This window comes from Dama dama, chromosome 5 (genome assembly GCF_033118175.1).
Source record: "Dama dama isolate Ldn47 chromosome 5, ASM3311817v1, whole genome shotgun sequence".
Lineage (NCBI taxonomy): Eukaryota > Metazoa > Chordata > Mammalia > Artiodactyla > Cervidae > Dama > Dama dama.
The window spans coordinates 81,949,223-81,972,545 of record NC_083685.1 but is presented as its reverse complement, the minus strand read 5'-3'; the positions used below and the strand labels follow the sequence as shown (position 1 = coordinate 81,972,545).

At 40.0% G+C, this 23,323-nt stretch overlaps 1 non-coding gene across 1 annotated transcript; it reads left to right on the top strand.

Annotated features, from left to right (window-relative positions):
• The first annotated feature begins 10,203 nt into the window (after positions 1-10,203).
• Positions 10,204-10,417, top strand: LOC133057999 (small nucleolar RNA U3). The gene has a single exon (XR_009693131.1). It is a non-coding gene; the product is annotated as a small nucleolar RNA U3 (small nucleolar RNA).
• The last annotated feature ends 12,906 nt before the right edge of the window (positions 10,418-23,323 follow it).

Below are 23,323 nucleotides of genomic sequence, written 5' to 3'. Positions count from 1 at the left end.
CAATATCTTGTTGTTGGATAGAATTTACTTTGACAGCCATGATAAGTGGAGGGATAGTGGACCTTCTTGCCTTGACCCTGACATCTATTGAAATCCTCCTAGGGTTTTATCCTTACGTTTTCTTTTCTTTCTTTTTTCCTTATGTTTTCTTTCAATATATATTTGACTGTTGCATCTGTTCCCATTTGCTCTAGTCTCTCCAGGAGCATCATGTATCTACTGAGTTCTACATCTGTCATGTTCTCTCTCGTGTTTTCTCTTTTCCTAGAATAATGCTTGACTTCTCTTTTGGTTCAACCAGTGCCCTGTACCGCAGTGATTCCCAAGTCAAGAGATAAATTACTTCTCTCTGGAGGACCAACACCTGCATACCTATTGCCATTTGGGTGTTGTTATCTGAGACCAGAATATTTATCTGCATTGTTATCTGATGTGATTGTTATGGATATCTAGTGGTAAAGAATCTGCAATGGGGAAGAGCTGGGCTCAGTCCTTGGATTGGGAAGATCCCCTGGAGAAAGGAATGAGGACCTAACACACACATGGATACCTGAAGCTTGACATGCTCAAAATTGAACTCTTTCCCCCACACAAAAAGTTCCTCCTCCTGTGTGCCCTACGCAGAGGCTGATGACTCACCTAAGCTGGAAAACTTGGAGTAAAGTCATCTCCTTCCTTTTCCTCCCCTTTCCTTTTCACATACAATGGAAATGCAGATGGTTCTGTTAAATAAGGCCAAAAGAGTGAAATAGCAAAATCAGAGTCCCTCGTATGCAAGATGCTATGATGTGTGAAAGATATGGTCCTCACATTTGTAGTGATGGAAAATGATGCTATTTAAAAAACACCTGATTGCAGCCCCTTCTACTATAAGGAAGTTGCCAAATTGATTTTCAGGGTACATAACATTACTGTTTAGGAAAACACTTTGACGGAACTTTTTGGCTGAGAAAGGATTAGCCTAGATGTGCTCAACACAGAGAGAGCTGAGTTTCTCTGTGAAAGAAAGAGAGATTTGAATTTCTATAGAACATCAGAGCGAAAGAGATGGTGTGGGACCACAAGATAGAGAAGTCTGGAGATATGAAGAGGGAAAAGAGAGCCTAAGAAGACGCAAGAAATGGGAACCGAAGAAGAGAAAATTCCTTTCTCTCTGGGAAAAATTCTCTGTAATGGGCATGGCCTGGGGACTGTGGGATGGCCTGGGGACTGTGGGACAGGGATGTTCACTTCTGAGTTGTGTGCTGTGCTGTTGTTAGCCTGTCTATGTCCCCAGTGAAAACATGCTATCCATAACAGCTTGGAATAAGTGGTCTGCAGGAAGCCAAGCGTGAGGGCAGTAAAAAGAAGTGAAGCTTTCTCCACACCACTCCGATTGAGGCAGGGTGGCTGGTAGATGCAATGAGTGGAAGAAGAACAATTCAAGATTTACCCTTGAAATGAACGCCCCCCGCCCCCCGCCCCTTTCTTCAGGATCTCAGAAGAAAGCGATCTTTGAAACAGGGCAGGCAGACACTTAGGCTGCACTCACAATCTAGAAGGGAAGATAACACAAGTAAAATCGTAACTATGATAGAAAGCAGTGTAAAATTCATGCCATCAGAGTGGTATGTACAAAGAACAGAATTGGAAAACAGAAACGTTGAAAATCATCATATCAAAGGAGAGCTTTGATATTAATGAAAGTAGAATGAGATGGAACTATCTGAATATATACAGAATAAAATCACCGTACATACCAACGATACACAGATAAATATGCTACGCGTTACTTTAAGCTGTAGCAATGATTTCTGCAATAGTCAATATAAGAGCACATGAAAAGTTTTTAATTAGTTATTTATTTTTGGCTGTCCTGGGTCTTGGTTTCTGTGTGTGGGCTTTCCCTAGTTGCGGCAAGCCGGGGCTACTCTTCATTGCAGTGCACGGGCTTCTCATTGCAGTGGTTTCTCTTGTTTTGGATCACCAGCTCTAGAGCAGGGGCTCAGCAGTTGTGCCGCATGAGCTTTGTTGCCCCATGGCACATGGAATCTTCCCGGACCAGGGGTTGAACCCATGTCCCCTACATTGGTGGAAGCAAACTCTCTTCCACTGGACCTCCAGGGACATCCAAGAGCACGTTTTTAAAAGTAAAATATAACACTCAACATATGTTGACTAGATGAATGAATGAATGAAGAATTTGTTGAAGTAATTCAAAATGGGAAAGTGATGAGTGAAACAGGGCAACTGATCAAGCAGGAAAGATTGTAAAATAAAGGAATGAATGGCTTACAAAAAGTATCTGAGATTCTGGGCTGGTACATTTACTAAAAAGTAAACTTGACTGAAGGAAAAATGAGCAGCATGTATGCTAGGTCAGCTCATTACCATGATTACAAATGCTGGTGCCAGCTAGAGCAGGGTCAACTAATGAAAAGACTGACCAGGGAGAAAGGTCTTAGAAAACTTCCTAAATTTTATGATGAAAAGTAGTAAAGATGGAATTGGAAGCTTTTAATTGGAACACTAATGCAACTGCTTCTGAATCATTCTGATCATAACTGGAGAGAGAGAGAGAGGACAGACAAAATATGAATGAAAGTCTATGTGGCATTTGTAAATGAACTTTGAGACTACTAAAATGAAAATCAGACTGTCCAACTGTACTTTGTTGTAAGTGGCCTTCCCTAAGATTTTGTGCTTTTTTTTTTTTAGATTTTGTGCTTATAAAAATAAAACTGGCTTTTCATTTGGCAAATGCGTGAAACGTGGTGAGTGTGTTGAGTCGGAATGGTTAAGCACGTGGCGCTAATATTCCCGAGCGATTAAAAAATGAGAGAAAAATATCAGAAGTCCCAGCCAACAGTTACTTGTCTACTCTAGTTTTAACATGGGCCAAATGTACAGGTGCAAGTTTGGGGAGACTTGTGGAGGAAAGGTTTTTGGTCCAAGATCAAAGATGAGCTGAACAGGCTATCTGCCGCCGTCAAAGGACTAGCCTTCCTAACGTGAAGGGAACACATATGTTTGGGAGCTGTGTGTCATGGAGGCACTTGACCTCAGCTTGCTGGGTCTCACAAGGGAGTGAGCCAAGTGCAGTTGTCTTCGTGTAACAGACAAGACTGAGGGTTTGAGAGCTTACAGGCGGATAAGGATTGGAACTTGGTTTAGATGCCAGGTTTGTTAGCTCTATGTTGCCACATCACCGCCAACCCTAAGGAAGGGTAAGGATTCCTTTTTATAATTTCTTACTGACTTAGAAAAATCTTTCTGAGACTTGGATGGTTGTTTGACACTAAGCAGAATTCCGCCCAAACAGGTGAAAGTTATCAACAAAAGCCAGTACCTTTTTGAGACCCTCTAGAGACAGGCTCCTGCTTTGAAAAAAAAAAAAAAAATGTGTAAAATAAACCGAATCAACTCCAGATCCATCCCAACCAATACTACCCAAGAGGGACTACCAGAGCCATTTATGAAGGGTGAACTAAATTCCAGCTTATTTTTCCTCCTGTGAGAAGCAATCATGTAAGAAAAGAACAAAGATAGTAATAACAAACTGTATTAAAACTTCCGCTTATCAAAAGTCAGCATAAATAAGGGAAAAGACAAGTCAGTAACATATTTACAACACATCAAGTGACATAGAAAGAATTTCTCCCAATTAATAAGAAAAAGATAAACAACTGCATAGAAAAACCAGTTCACAGAAGAACAAACATAACTGACGGATAAATATATCCATCATGTTGAATGAATAAAGTAAATTGTGGAAGAAAGATACAGTATGACACCATTTTATGAAGCTCAAAAGATGCTTCACCTCATTGAAAATCAGGGAAATGCAAATTAAAATCAAAAGGGGTAACATTTCACATTCAAAACTTGAAATGTCAAAAAACGCCAAGAATTTAAAGGGATGTGGAGTGAGTGGAACAAATACACACTGCTAGAGGTTATATGTAAACATTTGGAAGATAATTTGACATTTTTAGGGGATGATGAAGATGTGCAAACTTTATGAGCTGCCAGGAATAAGTTTCTAAGGAAATTCTCATCATGTTCCCCAAGCTGCAGGTATAATAAGGTTCAAAGCAGAATTGTTTGCAATAGCAAACCATTGGAATCAACCAAAACATCTAAGAGGACAATGGTTAGATATATTTTAGTATGGTCAAACCATGGAATATTATACAGCACTGAAAATTAATTTAACCATATATATCAACATGGGTGAATATTGCAAGCATGTTGAATGAGTAAATTGTGGAAGAAAGATACAGTATGACACAATTTTTATGAAGCTCAAAAGGAAAAATTGAGAGTATACTTTAGAGATATGTACTCAAATAGCTGAGCCACATGCTAGAGAAAAGTAAAGGAGTAATAAACATGACAACTAGGATATGGTAACCTCCAGGGAAGAGGGAAAAGAATCTGAAATGGGGGAGGAGCATACAGGAGTCATTGGGCGTATGGATGGTGTTCTTTTCATAGCCTTGTTTTGAGCACGTGAATGTGTGCTAAGTCATTTCAGTCGTGTCCGATTCTTTGTGAATCTATGGACTGTAGCCCACCAGGCTCCTCTGTCCATGGGATTCTCCAGGCAAGAATTCTGGAGTGTTTTGAGTACATCAGCATTTACCTTATTCTTCTGCCTAATACATACTTTATATGCATTCTGTTAAATGCACAATTTAAAAATATAAAGAAAGTATTAAGGGTTTAGAAACACATTCATTTTAATAAGAATCTCACTAACTTCCCTTCCTTAATCAGTATTCACCAAACACTTTTGCTTTGCTTTAATGACTCCCTTCAGAATGGAATTTGCAGTGGATAAAAGGATTAGACAGCAGTAGGTAAAATTGTTAACTGTTGGTCGATCTGCAGTTTGCTTTTGACATCTCAGAAGTAAAAGTTAAACTTCAGGTTTCCCTGACCCCTAAATGGTCCCCAGACATCTCAGTGATGCCTCCATTAATGAAGAAGATGTTTCCAAAAAATCCCTTTGTTGATAGAAAAACCTGCTTCCAGAGAGAGAAATCATGTTGGCAGCTTGGGATTGGGGCTCAGAGTCATGAATTCCTCTCTTGGTTCCCCATCCAGGCCCCACAGCCAGACCTTCCCTCGCTCTCCCCTGAGATAAGCCTTGGCTCCCCAAGTCTCTCAGAATGTTTGGGAAGCAGGGCAACCTCCTGCCTGGGGATGGGTGGTCCCACACAGTGGCTGCCCTGCTCCTACCCTGCCCTTCCTCCAACTGTGACATATGCCTCAGCTACTGCTGTTCCTCCTCTTTCTTAGCTGCCCCAAAATCTCTGCACTTGAGAAGACCAGCCTCATCTTCTTCTTTAGTATTTTTTAAATATTTATTTGGCTGTGTCCGGTCTTAGCTGTGGTGTGGGATCCTCACTGTGTCATGGGAGATCTTTCGTTGCAGTGCAGACTCTCAAGTTGCGGTGCGTGGGCTCAGCGGTTGTGGCACATGGGCCTAGTTGCTCCATGGCATGCAGGACCCTAGTTCCCTGTCCAGGGATCGAACCCCCATCCCCTGCATTTCAAGGCAGACTCTCAACCACTGGACCACCAGGGAAGTCCCTAATATTTATATTTATTTAGTTTTATTTATTTGGCTGTGTTGGGTCTTCATTGTGGCATGGAGGATCTTCAATTGCAGAACTGGGATCTAGTTTATGAATCAGGGATCGAACCCGGGACCTCTGTGTTGGGAGTGGGGGAGTCCTAGCCACTGGATCACCAGGGAAGTCCCAAGACCAGCCTCTCCTAACTTCCTTCAGAGCAAGCTGACTGTAACAAGGAGCTGGGCTGCCTGAGCATCACTTACAGAGTTGAGTCATCTGATTCTAGCTCTCACAAGTCTCGGAGACCCCTGTCATAACCATAGAATTATTAACTCCTAGTCACTTGTCTGGTTTATCAAACACTGGAGTTTTTAAAACATCACACTTAGGAGCTTTCTTTTGGGAATTTATTTTTCAATTTACCTAATATTTTGAAAGTCTTCATAGCCTCAGTAGCCAGTGAGGGGTATTAGGGAAAGAGCAGAATGGGTGGACATATTTTTTTTAGTATTTATTGACATTTTTCTTTGACTGTGCCACATCTTAGATGCAGCATGTGGGATCTTCATTGCAACATTTGATATCTTTTCTTTTTTTAGTTGCAGCATTCAAACTTAGTTGCACCATGTGGGATCCAGTTCCCCGGCTAGGGATTGAACCCAGGCCCTCTGCATTGGGACTTTGGAAGCTCAGCTGCTGGACTATCAGGGAAGTCCCTGGAAATCTTAAAATGAAGAGGTTAGAAGACTTTTCAGTAATGACTACTCATATACTTTCCTGAGTTACCATTAAGTTTCTTCTGATAAAAGTCAGTCTGTTATATGTCAGACCCTGATGCTGGGGAAGATGGAGGGCAGGAGGAGAAGGGGGTGACAGAGGATGAAAGGGTTGGATGGCATCACCAACCCAATGGATATGAGTTTGAGAAAACTCTGAGAGATGGTGAAGGACAGGGAAGCCTGGTGTGCTGCAGACCATGAGGTTGCAAAGAGTCGGACACGACTGAGCGACTAAACAGAAAATATGTCAGATTGTGTTGACATATATTATCTTTTCTGTTTGTACCAAACCTTCAAGGGAAGTCTAAATTGAGGTGTAAATACATACCAGTCAAGAATCCAATAACCTGTAAAAATCGGAATCAATCGCTGACTCCAACCCCCTACAAAGCTGCTCAGTAGGAAATTCAAATGCCTTTTAGGACAAGAACAGCGCCATCCCCTGGTGGTGAGGGGCAGTGAAGGTCACATGACATTTTACTCGAAATATGCAGTCACCTTAGATTCCACTCACTTCCACTGTCCTCATGCAGTGTGTGGAGAATCTCTATTTCTGGTGGGACAATGCTATCTTCTCAAAACAGATTTCTCACATGTTTATAGAAGCAGGCTTTTGCTACATAGAAGACAACAGCTTAGAAACTCCTTTTTCCCAGATGAAGTTTTGGGGGTATTTCTAGAAGTCCCCCAAATGTCTGAAACTAGAAACGTCTTTACTTTCGCACACACAGGAACAGCTAAGAGACGGGTTGCCAAACTCCAGCCCAGAGTGAATTTTTATGACTTGAGCTGTAAGCCTATGAAATTAGGGGTTTTAAATGGAAACGCTGACACAATCTTTGCATTTCGTAGAAGGTTGAGTGCTGGTGGGGGGAAGCGCTATTCTCTTGCGCTGCTGGCCTCTGCAGTGCTAGGAAACTTCCCGTCCGGCTTTCTTTACTTTGGGGCCTCTTGTTTTCCTCTCTGATCTCTCAAACCTCCCTCTGGCCCAGCTCTGAAAGGCAGCTAAGATGCAGGCCCATCTGGAGATGTTCAGTGTGGGGACTGGACCAGCTGCAGAGCCCAGCCTGTGGAAGCCTTACTGGCTTCAAAGCTCTCTGGTGCCGCCTTGGACTGCTGGCTTCCAGGCCCTCCAAGCCTCAAATGTCCCAAGAGGCCCTGAGTTCATCAAGCTGTTGTCCTGGGGCCAGCCACTGCCTTCCTGTGAATCCTTCTCTTGATGCAGAAAGGTACCATTCCTGAAGCTTCCAGGGCTCCCTCTGATCTACCAATGGCTTTTGGCTGGTGCTGAGTTTACATCCTCCTGAAAGAAAACCTCTATCAGAATCTTTTTCCTTCATGGGAGCAAGAGTGAATCCTCATCACCTTATGGGTTCACTGCTTAAAAGACTGATTTTATACTTTTTAAAAGTCTCACTAGGGCTTCCCTGGTGGTTCAGATGGTAAAGAATCTGCCTGCAGTGTGGGGGACCCAGGTTCAATCCCTGGGTTGGGAAGATTCCCTGGAGAAGGGAAAGGCTGCCCACTCCAGTATTCTTGCCTGGGAAATCCCATGGACAGAGGAGCCTGGTGGGCTACAGCCCATGGGTTACAAAAAGTCAGACATGACTGAGTGACTAACACTTTCACTTAGGACTTACTATTTAAAGAAAGCATATAGCATCTCTTTATCACTGAGGACCTCAGAAACTACCTTGGACAGGTGCAATCAAGGCTTAAATGAGGGTGTAAATTTTTAAAAGGAATTAAATCAGTTGTCTAACTTAATTCCTTTTTCTTTTACACTTTCTCCAATCTTAGTTTTAGTGATTTTCTTGTCCTCAGAGACTGTTTTATAAAACCTTCTTTTCTGTGATCAGAATTAAATGAGAGAATAATACAGTAAAACAACACAAAAACAAAGGAAGCAAGTAGGAAATTTTGCATAACTCAGTAAGATATCCTTAGATAGTTGGTGTTCTCGTATCCATGGGTCTGAAATATTTAGACAGAACTCTAGTTTGCCACAGCCAGAAAGGAAAGTGTGGTATGACAGAGGATATCATTTCTTCTGCACAGCAAAGACTTCTCAAGTTGTTCCAACCTAGAAACTAGTCTCACTTTTGAAAGAAGAGACAGAGAGAGACGGTGCAGACAAGTGAGTGAGAGCAAGAGATATCGAAGCTGCATGAGATAAGGAGTGGATGGCGGTGGCATGCCTTCTGCAGGGAGCACAGTCAAAGAAAATCAGCCTTCACGTGTGAGAGCTTTCAGTGGTTCTGCTCAGGAGCAGATGCGGAAGAGCTTTTGCTAGTGCTATGGAAGCACAGTTCAAAAGGACTGTAATTAAAGACTAAACTTTGAGCCACTGCAGACAGAAAAGCTGAAAATTCTCTGCGATTAGTTAAAAGCATTTGGATAAGGTCGAAAAGTGGGGACTACAGACAGCATGGGACACAGAAGACGGGCAGACACTGTACTGCCAGACAAGGGAAAACAAGGGTCTGAACTGGACCAAGAGAAAACCATTCCCCCAGTACTTAATGTTAGAAATGTATTATTGATTACTACAGTTGTATTTATACTTATGTTTAAATTAACTATTTGATAAAATACAGTTTACTCTGTAATATATAGTTATTCTCCAAAGATCCTTTCAAAAATCTTTATGAAGACCTGAGTCCAAACAGACAAAACTCTTTAACTATTTTTTTTTTTTTTTTTGGCCACAGCATGTGGGATCTTAGTGCTGAATCCATGAGACTGAATCCATGCCCCCTGCACTGAGAAAGAGGAGTCTTAACCACTGGACCACCAAGGAAGTCCCCCCACCTTTTAACTATTGATACTACTCAAACCAATCAGATTCCAGCTCACATGACCATCAGGATCTTATGTGGAAAATTAACAGAGAGGATAGCTCAGAACAGTGCATGATTAAGAATGCAGCAGGCTTCCCCGGTCTCAGCAGTAGAGAACCCGCCTGCAGTGCAGGAGATGCAGGAGATGCAGGTTCGACCCCTGAGTGGGGAAGACCCCCTGAAGCAGGGCATGGAGACCCAATCCAGTATTCTTGCCTGGAGAATCCCAGAGGAGCCTGGTGGGCTACAGTCCACACAGTCGCAAAGAGTTGGGACATGAGTGAGCGACTGAGCACCCACACACACACATACTATGTGTCTAGGACTCCATTATCTACTGTATATCTATCTGTATCTATATATATATCTTCATTTAATCACTGTAATTCTACCATACAGATTTCATTTTCTCTATTTTAAAGTTGATAAATCTGAGGTTCAGCAAAATCAAGTAACTTGCCCAAGGTCATATAACTAACAAGTATGGGAGTTAAATATTCAGATTTGAGTTTCCCAAACTCAGATTATTTTCCCTGTACAGCTATTTTCTGAAAAGGTTTCTGGATAACCAAGATTGGGGTTACAAAGTATAAGCCCAAAGTAGGTGATCATGTATTTTACTCACATAAGGAATATAAAACCCTCTTGCAGAACTCAGTTGCTCTTGTTTTATACATAATTCAAAGTCGTGGTTGCCTGGTTTCCAAGTCCAGAGCTGATCAGATAGAAATGACAGGTTAAAAGAGGAAGAAAAATTTCTGTAAGCAAGTACTATGATTACAAGGAGAAGAGATAAAAGACATCTTGATGGCAAGACCACATTAAAAAGCAGATATAAGATTGGTTGCAGCCATTATGGAGAACAGTATGGAGGTTCCTTAAGAAACTAAAAGGAGAGCTTACCATATGATCTAATCCCATTTCTGGGCATATATCCAGAAAAGATAAAATCTCTAATTTGAAAAGATGCATGCACCTCATGTTCATAGCAGCACTACTGACAAGAGTTAAGACACAGAAATAAAGACTATACTTTCAGGGATCATTTCTATAGTTTGTTACTAGAGAAGTTTCTCTGATTGTGTAGAGCACCCGAAACCATGAGGAAGAGATGCAGTGTTCTCTCCTGAGTGTGAAGCTGGTCTTTGGTGTTGCTTTTGCAGCTGCTATTGGCCATTGATGATCGTTCTTCTCTTCCTTTGGAAGAGTAAGAGGGAGGGAACACCATCTGAGGGGAAAAAAAAAAAAAAGACACAGAAATAACCTATATGTCCATTGACAGATAAATGGATAAAGAAGATATGCTATATATGTGTATATATGTATGTGTGTGTGTGTATGAATTATACATAATGGAGTACTACTTAGCCATGAAAAAGAATTTTTAAAAGCAACATGGAATGACCTAGAGATTATCATGCTAAGTTAAGTCAGACAGAAAAACAAATATCACATGATATCACTTATATATGTAGTCTTTAAAAAGTACAAAGGAACTTATTTACAAAGCAGAAATAGACTCACAGACATAGAAAATAAGCTTATGATTACCAAAGGGGAAAGGGGAGGGGAGAGATAAATTAGGAGCTTGGGGTTAACAGATACATATTACTATATGTAAGGTAGATAAATAAGAACCTACTATATAGCACAAGGAACTATAGTCAATACCTTAACCTATAGTGGAAAAGAATCTGAAAAATATATATATATATACATACATATGTATGCATGTGTAACTGAATCACTTTGCTATACACCTGAAACTAACAAAATACTGTAAATCAAAGATACTTCAATTTTTTTAAAAAAAAAGCAGATATAAGAATAGAAGCATTAATATGAATAAAAGCTTCCCATGAAATGATGACAATACTAAACTGCTATTGTTTAAACAAAATCTACTTCGTGCCAGGCTCTGTACTAGATGCAGTGACTTTTAAAACTCAAAGCATTTCCACTTTTATTTGTTCACAGTGGGACTCTGCATAAGATATCATTTGCAAAAAGAACTGTGGGGTGAGAAATACTTAAAAACACTGTATTATATTACTTAATCCTCAAATCAGCCACTGTTAAGTTTCATTCTACCACTCTCATTTTATAAATGTGAAAGTAGAGCTCAAAAACATCAAGAAATGTGCCCAAGGTCACATAGCTCTGAAGAGCAGGAGCCAGTATTTAAACGCAGGTTTGCAGACTTTAGAGCCTGTGCTTTTTCCACTGTTAATGCTGCCTCCACGTCCATAGGCCTGGCTCCGAGTCACAAAAAGAAGGTTAACTTATAACCATTTAAAAAGCCAGAGAAATGGCATTGGTTAAACTCATGGAAAAGTGTACTTAAAGGGCAAGCACCCAGTTAAACTTAACTCTCTGGAATGACTTATATAATAACACAGGCTCTACCATACAATACAATTCGGCTTCCCTGGCGGCTCAGCAGTAAGGAAATCCAAGGGCCAGTGCAGGAGACGCGGGTTCAATTCCTGAGTCAGGAAGATCCTCTGGAGAAGGAAATGGCAACCCAGTCCAGTATTCTTGCCTGGGAAATCCCATGGACAGAGGAACCTATCTGGCTACAGTCTATGGGGTCACAAGAGAGTAGGACATGACCTAGCAACTAACAGCAACAACAACCATACAATCAGACTCCTTATACTTTCCACAACTTTATCTTTACATTAGTGTAATTTTGTAATTTTCTTGTCTGTCTTTCTAGATCTCATACCATTCTCTAAATGGTCATTTTGAGAACACTCGCTCCAGGAAGGATTTTATCACAGAAATCATGAAAACGGTACATTTTTCAGTTGGTGTTTGGTTTATCCTGCCTTTGGGGCCATGTCTTTATTGAACCACTGTTGGTTACAAACAGATAAATCTAATTTATGGATTGTTATTAATAAAAGCTATTTTTCATGAAAAATAAGCTGGGGGCTGCAGAAGCAGTATCTTTCTCAATGTCTTTCTAATGAGATTGTTGGAGGGAAAAGGACTGCAGTTGTAAATCATCCTTCAAATCCCTAAAGGTTGAAAGGTAAGTAGTAACTAGTCATCTTCAGAACTCATTGGATTTACAAGTTTATCCTTGAATAAGTTCATGACTGAGAGGGAGCCTCATTAATCTTAATCATATCAATCTGAGTACCCAGTAAAGTTAGGTCAGAAATGGCTGCTATCAGAGACAGTCAGGACATACTTCAGACAGGAATGCACTCACTTCTTAGACACACATACCCAGGCCAGATAACAGCCAGGGATTTAGGGGAGATTCGCTGGAGACACAAATAGTCTCAATAACGACAATAGCTAGAGAGAGGATCCCAGAGCCAAACACACAGCTAATAAAACCACTGAGGTGCAGGGTCAGACCACAGTTAACCGCAGAGTCATCCAGAACATTACTGGCTCTATTAAAAAAAAAAAAAAGCAACAGAAGCCTTGTGTGCAACAAGTGGTCAATTTGCGGCTCCGACAGGTAAACTCTGATTGTCGCAGGAGACAGAGATGGCTATCTTTAAGGTCAGGAAGGACTGTGCTCTGAGCTCTCCATTTAGATGTGGGGAGATCAACACGAGACAGGAGGAAACGAGAAACCACATCACCGAGATGGACTGTTGCATTTGCTGGAAGATCTAGACTGGAAAAGTTTAGATTGACCTGACCAGATATGTGAAAAAGAAACATCCATCACACCGTGTCATGACTGTAACCAGTCCGGTTAGTATTTTTTCAGTTTTTCAACCTTGTGACACATGAAACTTCATAGGAAACTTCAGGATAGAAGTTTTCTTTCTCTCCTCGCTCCATCTCTCCAGCTCAAATAGCTTGATCATTTTCTCTATCTTCTCTTCTAGAGTTTGCAAGCTCCTCATGGGCAAGGACATAGTATTTTATTCATCTTTGTGTTTCCTACAAAGCCTAGTACAAAACATACAGTAGGCTTTTAATATATCTCTGTGGGTTTCAACCACTGTCTCCATGCCCCCCAGAAAGCATTCTCCTCTTTTCCCATTGTTATCACACCTAAAGCCTTTCCATCTTGTTCAGAAATTTTTAAAATGTGAAGAAACACAGGACCTGAAATTGACAATGGGAGCCCTTGTGATATCTCAAATGATCTCAACACATTGAGTAAGAACCTATGTTAGGTGACTTGATTTTAGTCAGCCTTGATCTTGTGATTTTTCAAATTCATACCTCACCTCACTTTTCTTTTCTTTTGAGTTTAAGGGTCTTTTTTTTTTAAACATTTGGAGAAGTTTTATTTGTTGCTTCTTTGTTTGGCCTTGTACTAACAGAAGCGCTCTAATTATAATACTCTCTTTCACTGATGCATTTTTTAAAAGCTTTTTTGAGATATAATTCACGTACCATGTAATTCATCTATTTAAAGTGTGCAACTCAATGATTTTTAGTGTGTTCACAGAGTTGTTGACTATTACCATAATCAACCTTAGGACATTTTCAACACCTCAAAAAAAGCTCTGTCATCTAGCGATCACCCCCTTATACCTCACAGACCCTATCCTTGTTGTTCTGTTGCTCACTGTGTCCAATTCTTTGTGACTCCATGAACTGCAGCTCACCAGGCTTCCCCGTCCTTCACGATCTCCCAGAGTTTGCTCAAACTCCTGTCTATTCAGTCGGTGATGCTATCTAACCATCTTATCCTCTGTCATCCCCTTCTCCTCCCGCCTTCACTCTTTCCCAGCATTAGGGTCTTTTTCAATAAGTAGGCTCTTCGCATGAGATGGTCAAAGTATTGGAGCTTCAGTTTCAGCATCAGTCCTTTCAGTAAATATTCAGGGTTAATTTCCTTTAGGATGGACTGCTTTGATCTCCTTGCAGTCCAAGGGACTCTCAAGAGTCTTCTCCAGACTTTACCTTAGGCAACCATTAATCACTTCCTGTCTATAGATTTGCTTCATATAAATGCAATCAGACAGTCCAAATGGGTTCTAACTCCAACTTTCCTACTTACCAACAGCATGGACTTGGACAGTCCATTTTCTTTTCCTGGGATTCAGCTTCCCTATTTGTATAAAGAGGACCAATTTAGACCAAGGACTTCTGAGACTATAGGATTAAATTCCAGTTGTCTCATTAACTTGACTAAATCCTTTAATTTCTCTGAAACAAGTTTCTTTATTTCTAAAATGGGCACAATAACATCTTGATTTGCAGAGTTGTCTTAAGAATAGAATAACATGTGCATAATTACCGGCATGCAGTAAGCTCTCAAAAAATGAGTTTTGTTTTCTAATGATAGTTATCGATTTCTTTTTTTGTGGCCCATCAGAGAGATTCAGTAAATTCACTCTGAAGCAGATTCCCTGAAGCTGTTCTAGGAGTTAGTTTGAAATCACCTGACTTTCTCAATGGTTCAGGCCCGTCAAAACACAACAGGCTGAGTTCATCTCACACAAAAACTTCCATGTTTGTCCGTTGCCCTCCCAAACTACTAACTGATATTAGGACCCCACGTGTATTTGTGCCCCCATCTCTCAGTCATGTCTGACCCTTGGCAATCCCACAGGCAATAGCCTGCCAGGCTCCTCTGTCCATGGGATTTCCCAGGCAAGAATACTGGAGTGGGTTATGGTTTCCTTCTCCCCGCATATATAATATACTGGAAATGAGATCTCTCATGGTAGCATCAATCTGAGCCTCAGTGAGAATTTTTTATGTAATGACATTTATTATTATATATTTGATGTCTGCTTTCCTCCTTGGCCCGGACTTCCCTGGTGGCTCAGACGGTAAAGCGTCCGTCTGCAATGCAGGAGACCTGGGTTCAATCCCTGGGTAGGGAAGATCCCCTGGAGAAGGAAATGGCAGCCCACTTCAGTATTCTTGCCTGGAGAATCCCATGGACAGAGGAGCCCAGTAGGCTACAATCCACAGGGTCGCAAAGAGTCGGACACGACTGAGCGACTTCACTTTCACTTTCACTTTTCCTCCTTGGCCATCATGAAGTTTCCTAATTGTTTGCTTTGCACTTTCTAGGTAGAACTTTTCTTATCTAGATGGTGTTCAGTCAGTTTTTCTAAGATATGGAAGAGAAGCAGTCAAAGAAACCTGGAATTCAGAGAAATATTGGGACACACTAGGTCCTTAAAACTAGCACACACAAAAAAATCCTCTCAATTTAAAAGCTTTGACAGCTAAATTTTTATGAACTCCTGTCTTTAGTCAATCCTGCTGAGAATGAGGACAAAAAGTAGATTTTGAAACTCAGTCGGAAGTAAAATAGAAATTCCTGATCAGACCCTACACAATATGCAGATGTAAAATCTACCATACAATACTATACAATATATGTAAATAAAAAAGCAAAAAAGTAGAAGTGAAAGTTGCTCAGTCATGTCCAATTCTCTGTGACCCCATGGACTGTAGCCCACCAGGCTCCTCTGTCCATGAAATTCTCGAGGCAAGAATACTGGAGTGGGTAGCCATTCCCTTCTCCAGGGGATCTTCCTGATCCAGGGATCAAACCCGGGTCTCCTACATTGCAGGTGGATTCTTTACTGTCTGAGCCATCACCAGTTCAGTTCAGTTCAGTTGCTCAGTTGTATCCGACTCTTTGCAACACCATGGACTACAGCACACCAGGCCTCCCTGTCCATCAACAACTCCCGGAGTTTACTCAAACTCATGTCCATTGAGTGAGTGATGCCATCCAACCATCTCATCCTCTGTTGTCCCCTTCTCCTTTCACCTTCAATCTCTCCCAGCATCAGGGTCTTTTCAAATGAGTCAGCTCTTTGCATCAGGTGGCCAAAGTATTGGAGTTTCAGCTTCAACATCAGTCCTTCCAATGAACATTCAGGACTGATTTCCTTTAGGATTGCCGATTGGATCTTCTTGCAGTCAAAGGGACTCTCAAGAGTCTTCTCTAACACCACAGTTCAAAAGCATCAATTCTTCGGTGCTCAACTTTCTTTATAGTCCAACTCTCACATCCATATATGACCACTGGAAAAACCATAGCCTTGACTAGACAGACCTTTGTTGGCAGAGTAATGTCTCTGCTTTTTAATCTGCTGTCTAGGTTGGTCATAACTTTTCTTCCAAGGAGTAAGCGTCTCTTTATTTCATGGCTACAGTCACCATCCGCAGTGATTTTGGAGCCCAAAAAATAAAGTCTGCCACTGTTTCCACTGTTTTTCCATCTATACAAAGCCATCATACAAAGACTTAAACTTGACAGTAGGACTTAGTGCACCAGATTCACAGATCTTATAAATATGGGGTCTGGGATGTGAGGGTAGAGGAAGGTCATTGCCCATCTGGTGCTTAAGATTACCGAGCTACTGATAACAGAAAAATCAAGTCTGAATAGTGACTGCAGGTTATACTTCTTGGTTAGAATTCCTGATGTGGGGTAAAAACTCCTGGTGTGAGATACAGTAAGTCCCCTATATACCAACAAGTTCCATTCCTAGCGAGTGTTCTAAGTCCAATTTGTTTCAGAGTCCAACAAAGTTAGGCTAGGTACCCAGCTAACACAATCAGCTATATATAGTACTGTACTGTAACAGGCTTATAATACTTTTCACACAAATACTACATTAAGAAAACAAACATGAAAATAAAAAGAACATTTTAATCTTCTAGTATGGTACCTTGAAAAGTACAGTAGTACCAGCTACTTCACTGCTTTTACACTTGCTCTGGACATCCTGGGATTGAAATAAAGATACTCTATTTCTGTATTCTATACAGTACTATGCAATAAAGTACACAAAAGTCCAACCACTTTTAGAGGCTGCACACACGTGACAATGTACACCAGACACGTGAACTAACCTACGTGATTGGATATGCGAACGCACGTCTGAATCGTTGAAAGTTCACAACTTGAAGGTTTGTATGCAGGGGACTTACTGCTCCAGGGTAGAGAATGAATAAGAGAGTGGTAGGCATTATTCCAGGTGTTTAAAATATATTTTTCTGTTAACAACTCCAGTATCACAACTATGACAGGTTTTGGCAACACAGGAAAGCAGTCAAGCATAATTGATCCCTGAGAATTTACCAGGAGGCTACCAGGTACTCCATCCCACATCCCAGAGAACAGCAAATTCACTGGAGGAACTGGCAGCGACTGCAAACCTCTCCACTGGACCAGGCCTCCAAACGTGTAGCAGCCACAATGCTTTCCTTGGACCAGCCTCCGAGCTTTTATTAGCTTTTTTCTGTTTTTCTAGGTTAAGCCCATTGGAAATTGGATTCTCTTTAAAAAGAAGTCTATTTTGGTAGAGAATACCGAGCATGTGGAATAATCAAGTCAGGTAACCCCTGGAGCTTTGGATCAAGGATCCTCTTCCCTGTGATACCTCCTAGGTAGCCTTTATTTTTGTGTGACAGGCTAGTCTAAGAAACTGTATGGAAAAGTAAACAAACAATCACAACTTTTGGAAGATTGGAAATGATGTCTGACAGCTCTTCAGTGAATCTTGAGGGTTTTCGTTTTGTCCTTTTTCGCTTGTTTTAGGTTGACAGGTGTTTCCAGAAAAGCGAGTTATGTTTGTTTAAGGCCAGTATTGGAAGCCAATAAAAAGGCTGGACTTTTTGGCTCACAGATACAGTGTGATTTTGGACTTTTCTCTCTACTACATTAACCACGCATTCCTTAAAGAGTACTTAGAGTCCTGGGGAGGATGTAAAATGTCAACACTGAACTAAGATCACAAAATTCCTGGAATCAGAGCAAACATGTTGTTAAGGATCAAACTGAAGATGTGCAAATCAAAAACAATACTTTAAACATACTCTCAGCTTTTCAGTTTATCCTAAAAAACTCAACTATTGCTCCCAGTGCAGAGTATGGGTGCCTCCCTCCCTCTCTAGGTACTTCTTTGAAGAGCTCAGAGCACTTTCCAGACATGACTTCATTCACTCCCAGCAAGTAACGGTGCAGGAGAAGGGAGTGAGAGCTGTTCACTGTATGTTACATAGTGAGGAAATGTGACTTAGAAAAGAAATTGTACTAGAGTCGCATAGGCGTATAGGAGAAAAAATCTGTGTTCCTCTCGTGTCCCCTGACTCCCAAAGGCAAAGTCCATAAGGTGTAAGAGCCAGGAGAAAACAGATCCTGTCTACTGCAGTGGTTTCCAATCTTTTGTATTTTACACAACCAAATTTCAAAAGCAATTTTAAGGATCAACTACTAAAACAAAACAGTGATAGTCACTCAGTCGTGTCCAACTCTTTGCACCCATGGACTGTAGCCCACCAGGATCCTCCGTCCATGGGGATTCTCCAGGCAAGAACACTGGAGTGGGTTGCCATGCCCTCCTCCAGGAAGGAAGTAAGCCTGCAGATAAAATGCAGGACACTTGGTTAAGGTGACTCCCACTCAATATCTGGGACATATTCATACTAATTATTCATTGCTTATCTCAAATTAAAATGTAACAGAATATCCTATATTTTTATTTGCTAAATCTAGCAGCCCTAAGAGGAATGGACTTCTAGTGACTTGACTTGAAGTAACTATTGCTTAATGGTAGAATTAGGAGAAATCAGTTTTGACTCCAATGATACATTTAATACACTCTGCTATCTTGTCATATATCACAGTTTTGCCCTAATCCAACACAATCCATCAACCATACTAATTACTAACATACTGGTTACTGTTTTCTTTAAATCTCAAAGTTTCTTCTCTGTCTATAGTTTTTGGTCTCAAGATCCTTTATTCTTAAAAGTTATTGAGAACTCCAAAAACTTCTTATGTATGCAAGTTATATCTATGAGTATTTTCAGAGCTAGAAACTAAAATTGAGAAAATAATGTGTATGTATTTATTAATTGATTTAAAGATAATGTCATTATATGATAGTGTATGTTAATAGAAGTAATTTTTTAAACTATATTTTCTAAAACAAACAAAAAATAGCAGGAAGAGTTGTAATGCTTTATATTTTTTGCAAATCTCTTTAATGTTGGATTTAATAGAAGATGGAGAGATCCTGATACCTCCATCTGCATTTGATCTGCTGTGAAATGTTTTGGTAGAAGTACATGAAGAGAAGCAGCCATACAGATCCATAGTTGAGAAAGTGTCTTAGGTAGGATTTGGAAATAGCTGTGGCTATTTCTCTTTGATGCTACCCCCAAAATTGACAAGTAGTAGTTTCTTACAGGTTAGTTGCCAGGTAGGATCTACAACCTTATCAGTGAAGTTTTTGTACTCTATTACATTAAAATCATTGGTCTCTCATGCACTTAGTATGGATCATTTACCCATTTTTTAACATCAATCATTAGTAATTTGGAAAATATTGGTTCACTGGGTTAGGTAGATCTTCCAAATATTGACACTTCTCATTATACAATACCAAAAAATCACCCTTCTTAATATTACTACTTATGTAATTTAAAATATCTAAAGTTTTCCAAAATTCAATTCTTTCTTGGAAGCTGGACTTTTATCATGGTTGACAAATATTATATTAATTGTTGAAATAACTAGTTCCTTTTATTCATCATTAAAAATATATCTGCTAAACCTGAGTAACCACAACTTGTCTGTCAGTAAGTTTTTCAAGTAAAAACAAGATTCTGTGCAAAAAGCAGCTAGCTCAACTTTCAACTCAAACAGCTGCATAGCACTTTTCCTGGAGACAGCCATCATACCATAGTATCCAGGAGAAGCGCTCTATGCTTTTTGTTGTTGTTGTTACATCAACTATTCAAAAAGCCCTGTACTTAAGAGTTGAGATTTTAAAAAAATTAATCATGTTTATTGCTTCATCAAGAATTTCTCAAGTGAAACTGGCTGCCTTTATGTGTTGCTTTGTTTTTTTGTGCAGTGGTGAAGAATGCATTGATTACTATGTGTTATTAATAGCAGTTTTATCTACCATCATTTTGAGCCATCCACAAATATTTACATGGTGGAAAAGGGAAATGATGTTTAGTATTGTTAAGAAAATAGTTTTGCCCTTGTGGGCCCCCTGAAAGGATCTTGGCAACTCCCAGAGCTGCATCCAAATTGAAGTATACTGCTCTGTGCTGCCTTTATGCTGACACAGTCACAACCGATAGAAATGCTTAGCAAGGAATGTAAATCCAAAACTCATTAAGAAAGCCAACTGCTTCATGCCAACACATCACCACAGTACATAACCTGTAGGGAAGGCTCTGGAAGTCCTTTTCTCTGTTAATTATCAAAAGATAGCTGTGGTCTAGAGAAACAGACTGTGAACTCTTCCCAAACACATGTTGCTCCTTGATCCTGGAGTGTCCTTGGCCCTGCCTAACCCTAACCATTACATATTCTTCAAGTTTCAGCTGAGCATTACCTCTTTATGGAAGCTTTCTTGAATCCCCTAAGACATATTCCCAAAGCATTGTGCTCACCGCCAGGAGAAAGGGTTATCACGGGGGCAGCAAAAGAATAACATTATTTAGGACCTTATTTCAAGCATCGTGCAGGATATTTAACATTAATCCTTACAAATACTTGTGACTGGGGACTTCCCTAGTGAAACAGTGCTTAAGAACCCTCCTGCCAATGCAGGGGACACGGGTTTGATCCCTGTTCTGCAAAGATCCCACATGCCTTGGAGCAACTAAGCTCATACACCATAACTCCTAACTCCAGGCTCTGGAGCCTGTGCTCATCCCAACGAAAGAAAGCCTGTGAGCAGCAACGAAGACCCAGTGTAGCTCAAAAAATATTAAGTAAATAAATAATCTTTTAAAAAGTAAAAAAAAACAAAAACAAAAACACTTGTGGGATAATTCTACAGATGAGGAAACGAAGTTCAGAGAGGCTGAATAACATAGCTAGTAAGAGGGAGAACTGCTGAATCCAAAGCAAATGCTCTTTGTACTTGATCATTAGTTAGATTTCTACCACCTAGAGAAATTTGATTTAGCTAAAGATTTTCTCATCTTTGTATCATTTATGAAGGGGTTTAAATCAATAATCTAGGATTCCTTTTAGTATTAAGCATTTTAAATAGCATTAAAAGTGTATGAATCTTATATCCTTATAGAGCGAACAATCATTCATTTGACAATCTACATAGGGATAATCATAATTTTTTTTTACATTTTTCTGGAAATCAAAACATGCAGAAGACTGGGGTAGAAATGAAGTAGCAAAGGAGCAGAGGAAGGAAAAGATATAATCAGTGCATGTATGGCAATGATCAGAAGTCTAGAAAAGGTTATTCAAAGTAAAGTCCTACTATTAGAAAAGCAGGAATAATCACACTTTAAAAATCCAAAGACATAATTTTGAAGAAAAGCAAGATGGAGAAAAATCTTCCCATACTAAATTGAGATTTCTTATAAAACTATTGTAATCAAAGCATAAAAGGCGAAAACTGGAAAGAAAAGATGGATATATTTGACTATTTTAGATACTGAAACTTCAGTTTATCAAACAACACACTACAGAGAAGATGAAAAGAAAAGGCACAGGCTAGAAAAGACCCTTGTAATACACAGAACAAACAAAAGTTAAGAGCTCAGGATACATTACAAATCTGTATGAAAAAGACCAATAATTCCCTTCCCCTCCCCCACCCAAAAAAAGGACAAAAGGCATGAGCTTACATTACACAGAAGATAAAACATGGGTGGCCAACAAAGAAATAGATATTAAATCTCACTAAGTGATCAGGGAAATGAGTTTCACACCCATAAGATTAAGAAAACTTCCAAGCCTTATAGTGTTAAGTGTTGGTGAGACAGTGAAGCAGAACCTGCTGGTGGGAGTTTAAGTGGTTCAACCACTTTGGCAAAAAAAAATTGGCAATATGTAGAAAAGAGTGAATATGCATTTACTTTGGGGCTATGTCCTAGAAAAGTCCTCACATGTGTGCACAAAATATATGGGCAAGAATATTCTCAGCAGCCAAGTTAATGCTAGCAAACAATGATAGACCGAATGTCCATTGACAGGAAATGTCTACATAGATTGTGGTTTAACCATCAATGTAATACCTTACAGCCATGGAAATTAATGAGTCAGAGCCATATGTATCAATGTGGACAAATCTCAGACACAAAATGTTGAGAGAAAAGAGCAAGTTTCATAAGCAAGTAGGACAACACACATAGAATATTTTAAAAATGGATATTAATACTAAATATCAGTTAGGGACACATACATATGCAGTAAAAAATATATATACAGAAATGCCTAGAAATGACAAATTCCAGATTCCCTCATCTAGGGGATTGGAAAGAGGATACAACTAAGGAGATGCGTACACAGAGAACCTCAATTTTATGGCTAATGTTTCATTTCTTAAGTTAGAGCAGAAAGGGGTTTGTTGTATTATTTTCCCCTCAATTTTATAGCTTTAACAATAATTTTTGTAAAAACCCTAAAACAGATGCCTGAAAAAGTCCTTCTTTAGGCATACCAAATAAAGGGACTTCCCTGGTGGTCCAGTGGTTAAGAATCCAATTCCACCTGCCCATGCAAGGGACATGAGTTCGATCCCTGGTCCTGGAAGATCCCACATGCCAGGCAGCAACTAAGCCATGTGCCCTAACTCCTGAGGCCACTCGCCACAACTACTGAGCCTGCATGCCTCGAGTCTGTGCTCCACAACAAAAGAAGCCAGCTCCGTGAGAAGCCCATGCACCCCAACTAGAGAGTAGCCCCCGCTCGCTGCAACCAGAGAAAGCCCCCACATAGAGTAATGAAGACTCAGCACAACCAAAATCCAAAACGAAACAAACAAAAAACCAAACACATACATATGTATGTGTGTATATATATATGAAGCCAAGAACTTTTAAAAATTATTCAGGATATAGGTTTTTAACAATTAGATTATTTAAAGAATATTTTTAGACAAAATAACACAGAAACCTCATTCTCATTAGTTTAGTTTCACATTATGTGCCTTCTGGATTAAAATACTGCAATGCAGAATTCAGTTTATGTCATTTGAGGTCGGGGGAAGAAAAAATAATGTTACCTGGAAAAGAGCACAGGGAAACAGACCCTATATGCACACAGTTTATTTGTTCAGGCTTGTAGCAAGGAGTAAGGGAAACATGAAAATACCTTGGTCATAAATTGTCATGTAAAAGACAAAGAGAAACTCTGGAATATTATGAAACTATAAATTACTTCTGCTGAAAGGGTAGAATTTGCAGTATC